This window comes from Rhinopithecus roxellana, chromosome 19, assembly GCF_007565055.1.
Source record: "Rhinopithecus roxellana isolate Shanxi Qingling chromosome 19, ASM756505v1, whole genome shotgun sequence".
NCBI classification, from domain to species: Eukaryota; Metazoa; Chordata; class Mammalia; order Primates; family Cercopithecidae; genus Rhinopithecus; species Rhinopithecus roxellana.
This window is the reverse complement of record NC_044567.1, coordinates 26,260,979-26,266,978: the sequence shown is the minus strand read 5'-3', so window position 1 is coordinate 26,266,978 and position 6,000 is coordinate 26,260,979.

The following is a 6,000-nucleotide window of genomic DNA, read 5'->3' as shown; positions in this document are numbered from 1 at the left end:
TGTTGCTGTTGTTAATTGAAACTTTTATTGAAATAATTATAGATTGACCTGCTGTTGTAAGACATAATAGAGACTTCTTGTATACTTTGCCTCATTTTCTCAAATGGTAACTATCTTAGTTCATTTTCTGTTGCTTACGATAGAATACCTGAAACTGGGGAATTCATAAAGAAAAGGAATTTCTTACACATATGAAAACTTGAGAAGTCCAAGGTTGAGGAGCCATATCTGGTGAGAGCCTTCATGCTGTTGGGGACTCGAGGAGTTCTGAGGTGGCACAGGGTATCACATGGTGATGGGACTGAGCATGCTAACCTGCTAGCTCAGGTCTCTCTTCTTTTTTTAAAGTCACCAGTTCTCTTCCCATGATAACCCATTAATCCATTTGTCTATCAATCCTTGAATGGATTAATCCATTAATGGGGGCAGAATTCTCATGATCCAATCACCTTTTAAAGGCCCAACCTTTTAATACTGCCACATTGGAGATTAAGTTTCTAACACATGAAATTAGGGGAACATGTTAAAACCATAGCCGTGATATTTTGTTAAATCATAGTGTAAGATTACACCCAGAATATTGCTGCTTTGCTGTTTTAACATGAGGATTCTGGGATAATAAGAGACTATACTGATGCCACCACTATTATGTCCCTAAAATAATCCCAGGGAAATCTGATGCAGACAGATCAAAAATAAAGTGAATCCCAGTAAAGGTTGAGAATTCCAAAGACAATGACAGGCTTTCGGGACATGCAGAAGAATCAAACCACCTTTAAGGACAAAAACATGACTGGATTTAGGCCTCCAACAATAACATTTAATCTTGTGATTTTTTTTTTTTTTTTTGTCACTAAAAAGCAATAAGATCTTGCTCTGTCACCCAGGCTGGAGTGCAGTCACGCAATCATAGCTCACTGCAGCCTTGAACTCTTGGGCTCAAGTGATCTCCCTCTTCAGCCTCCTGAGTAGCTGGAATTAAAGAAGCACTCCACCACAACTGGCTAAGATTTTTTGTTTTGTATTTTGTAGAGATGGGCGGAGGCATCTCACTATGTTGCCCAGACTGGTCTTGAACTCGTGGCCTCAAGTGGTCCTTCCCACCTCTGCCTCCCAAAGTGTAGGGATTACATGACTGGGCCACTATGCCTGGCCAACAATTAATATTATAAGACAATGAGGCAATGCCTATATTGTCCTCAGAAAAAGAGTGTGTTATGCTACGCTTGCATCCAGGCAAACTACCATTCAAAACTAAAGGAAACAGGTATTTTAAAATATGCAAGGATGTAGAGAATATGTTCCCAGTCAACTCCTTTAAAGAAAATATAGGAACAAACTTCAGTCTATCAAAAGATAAATAAGAGGCTATGCCAAAGGTATTGATGCTAAGCATTAAACCTATTTAAAGTAGATTTAAAGTCAAATACGTGAAGAAATTTTGGTTTCCAAATATAATGTAAATGTTACAAACCAGAAAGAGGTAGAATCAGTAAAAGTTGGAAGGTAGAAAAAAAATGAGAAGTAATCTAGGCATACTAATGTCTTCTTTTCTCATTGTTTAAAGCTAATGAATCAAGTAATGGAGGTATGAGTTTAACTTACATTTTATAAATAATTAATAGTAACACTAGACCAACTAATAAAAATTGTACAAACAGCTAAAGTTGGGGAATAAAACAGAGGAGAGGGAAGGGAGCTGAGAAAAGGGAACATTCTAATTTTTAAATTTTTAATATGGATAGTCAATAGATACTGTCTCAGTTGATTATATATATATATGTTTATAAATAGATAAGAAAACATAAAAAGAAAGATTTTTTTGTAAAAAATTAAATGCAAAAGAATCATTAAAGCTAGATAATTTTCATTAAATAAGATGATAGAAGTAAAACTAGATATAAGAGAAAAATAGACAAATCTACAATCATGGTAGGAAATTAAAAGAGGTCTTTCTCAGCTACTGATAGGATGAGAGAAATAAACAAACAAGAAGGATATAAAAGATTTGAGCAACATAATTAACAAATTTGACCTAATTAGCATGTATAGAACACTGCCTCCAGACATCAAAATCATTTTCAGATGCACATGAGACATTTACCAAAATAGACCATGTGCTAGGGCCAGAAATCAAATTTCAACAAATTCAAACACTGAAATCATACCAAGTGTATCCTTTGACCACAGCAGAATTAATTAGAAATCTATAACATAAAGATAGCTAATGGGATGACATCATGGAAGATAACTGAAGCAACTATTTTGGAACTCCTAAGTCTAGTCAAACACTTGCAGAATTCTGGAAAGTGCTTTATAAAAAAAAAGAGGTAGAAAAATTTTAGTAAATTTTTTGGGTTTACACGAATGGCTACCCTCCCCATCCCCACCCTGATGGCAGGCAGCTACGGGGTGGCAGCCTGCACTGTTGGTGTGACTTGCTTTTGTCAGGGTGGGTAATAAAAACATTGTTCTCCAGAACTTGGGGTTGTATATTTTGATTGCTGCTTGTTATCACTGAGGGGACAGAATAAAGGCTGGCCATTGTTTTAATCCCCATAGGCTGAAGTGGCTTCTCTAGTGACACTGGTTGGAGGGAATGGAAAAAGATAGACATTCTTTTTTTCTTCTTTTCTTATCTTTCTTATCTTATTGGATCCAGACATTTAAGGAAATCTCTGTAAGGTCACTGGCTGACTATGGAAATAATGGAACAGAGACTTCAGTGACCACACAAGACAAAGAATATGGTCTTTGCAAGATAGTTTGGAAAAATTACCAAAGAAATGGATGACTGTGGTCTTCATCAAGTAACAACAGAAATCTCTGCAAATGGATTTCCAGCATTATCACATACAATATTCAAAATGTCCAGTTCTCAACAAAAATTTACAAAGCATATAAGAAAATAGGAAAATATGGCTCATATAGAGGGGAAAAACAGAAATCAACAGAAATCATCCTTGAGGAAGTCCAGACATTGAGTTTTCCAGACAAAGACTTCAAATCAATTGTCTTAAACATGCTCAAATAAGCAGAAGGAAACCTTGGAAATGAACTATGTGAAATCAGAGGAACAATATATGAACAAGTAGGTAATACCAATAAAGAGGCAGAAATAATACAAACGAAGCCAGCCAGGCACAGTGGCTCATGCTTGTAATCCCAGCACTTTGGAACATTGAGGTGGGAGGATTGCTTGAGGCCAGGATTTGAGACCAGCTTGGGCAACATAGCAAGACCTCCTCTTTACAAACATTTAAAATTTAGCCAGGCATGATGCCACACACCTATAGTTCTTGTTATTCAGGAAAGAGATGAAAGATCACTTGAATCCAGGAGTTTGAGGTTATAGGTTAGAGTGAGCTATGACTGCACCACTATACTCCAGCTTGGGTGACAGAGTGAGGCCTTGTCTCACACACAAAAAAGGAACAAAATAGAAAATCTGGAGCTGAAAAACATAATAGCTGAAATTAAATATGTATTAGAGAGGTTCAATAGGAGTTTGATCAGGCAGACGAAAGAATTAGTGAACTCAAAGACAGGACAAATGATATTACCTAGTCTGAGGAGAAGAAAGAAAAAAATAATGAAGAAAAATGAACAAAGCCCGAGAGACCTATGGAGAGTCACCAGGCAGACTAACATACACATTCTGAGAGTCCCAGAGGAAGAAGAGAAAAAAGGGGCAAAAACTTTTTTTGAAGAAATAGTGGCCAAAAACTTCCCAAATTTGATAAAGGATATGAATCTACACATCTGAGATTAATGCATTCCAAATAGCATAAACTCGGAGATCCACATTAGGATCATTATAATCAAATTCTCAAAAGACAAAAGGAGAATCTTGAAAGGAGCCAGAGAGGAGTGACTCATCACATTCAAGGGATTCTCAATAGAATTAACATCCAGTTTCTCATGAGAAATCATGGAGGCCAAAATGCAGTGGGATGATATATTTAAAGTGCCGAAAGGAAAAAAAACTGTCAACCAAGAATTCTATCTTTCAAAAACGAAAAAGTAATAAACATATTCTGAGACAGACAAAAGCAAAAGAAGTTAATTGCTAATAGACTTGCCCTAGGAGAAGTGCTAAAGGGAGCCTTACAGGCTGAAACAAAAGGATAATAGATGGTAATTCAAAGCCACACAAAGATATAACGATCACTTTTACTAGTATATCTATTTACTAGCTTTGAGTTATGCAAATGTCAAAGTCTTTTATATTTATACCAGTAAATATAAATGCCAGTAGTATTGTATTTTGGTATATAAGTCCTCTTTTGTTTCCTATGTGGTTTCAAAGATGAATGCATAAAATAATAATTATAAGTTTATGTTAAAATGCACACATATATAAAAAAGTAATTTGTGAAAGTAACAACATAAAGGTGGAGGGGAGGAGTGAAATATAGGCAGTGTTAATGTATGTTATTGAAGCTAAGTTGTTATTAAACTAGATTCAGACTAGCTTCAAAGTAGATTGTCATCAATTTAAGGTGTTAACTGTAGTCCCCATGATAACCACTAAGAAAATAACTTAAACAAATAAAGAGAAGGAAAAAAGAGAAAATCAAAATACTGCACTTGAATAAAGAAAGCCAAAACACCTGAATGTAAGTTTTGCCTTAAATAAAGGCAATATTGACAGAATTGAGGAGGAAAAATGTAAGACATATAGGAAGCAAATAGCATAGCACAATGGCAGAAGCAAGTCCTTTATTATCAGTAATCACTTGAAATACAAATGGATTAAGCTTGTCAAAAGATGGAGATTGAAAGACTGTATTAAAACAACATAATCCAATTATATGCTGCTTACAAGAGACTTATTTTAGATCCAAAGACAAAAATAGGTTTAAAGTAAAAGGATGGAAAGAGATAGTCTGTGCAAATAGTAGCCAAAAGAAAACTGGAGTGGGATCAATAAAAAAATACAGGACTTGAAAAATATTATAAACTGACTAGACTTAAAAGAGATTTACAGAACACCCAAAGACAACAGAATGTACATCATTCTCAAGTGCACATGAAACAATCTTCAGGATTGACTATACGTTAGGTCATAACAAATTTTCAATAAATATTCGAAGATTTAAATTATACAGAGTATCTTCTCTGACTACAATGGGATGAAGGAATCTATAACAAAGGAAAAACTTGAAATATTGCAAATATGTGGAAATTAAACAACACACTCTCCAACAACAAATGGGCCAAAGAATAAATCACTAGTGAAATCAGAAAATACTTTGAAGTAAATGCAAACAAAAACACAACACAACATATACAGGGTACAGTGAAAGCAATACTTAGAATTTTATAGCTGTAAAATCCTACATGAAAAAGGAAAAAGGTCTCAAATCAATGATCTAACTTTACACTTTAAGAAACTAAAAAAAGAAGAGCAAACTAAAACCAAAGCCAATAGAAGGAAAGAAATAATAAAGATTAGAGCAGAGATAAATGAAATAGAGAATAGAAAAATAATAGATACAATCAATGTAACCAAAAGTTAGTTCTTGAAAAGATAAATGAAATTTATAAATCTTTAGCTAAACTAAGAAAAAAGAGAAGAAGCAAATAAATAAAATCAGAATAAAATCAGAAACATTTCTACCAACCTTACAAAAATTAACAGGATTATGAGAGAGTACTGTGAGCAATATATGCCAACAAATTGGCTAATTTAGATTAAATGGGAAAATTCCTGGAAACACAAATTACCAAAACTGATTTCAAAAGAAATAGAAAGTCTCAACAGACCTATAACAAGTAAATATTGAATCAGCGTTTAAAAAACCTTCCAACCAAGAAAAGTCCAGTACCAGATGGCTTTTGTGGTAAATTCTGCCAAACATTTAAAGGAGTATTAACAGCAATACTATGCAAGCTCTTGTAAAACAAATAAAAATAGAAGCAAAGGGAATACTTTCTAACACATTCTATGAGGCCAGCATTATCCTGATACCAAAGCCAGACAAAGATACAAGAAAA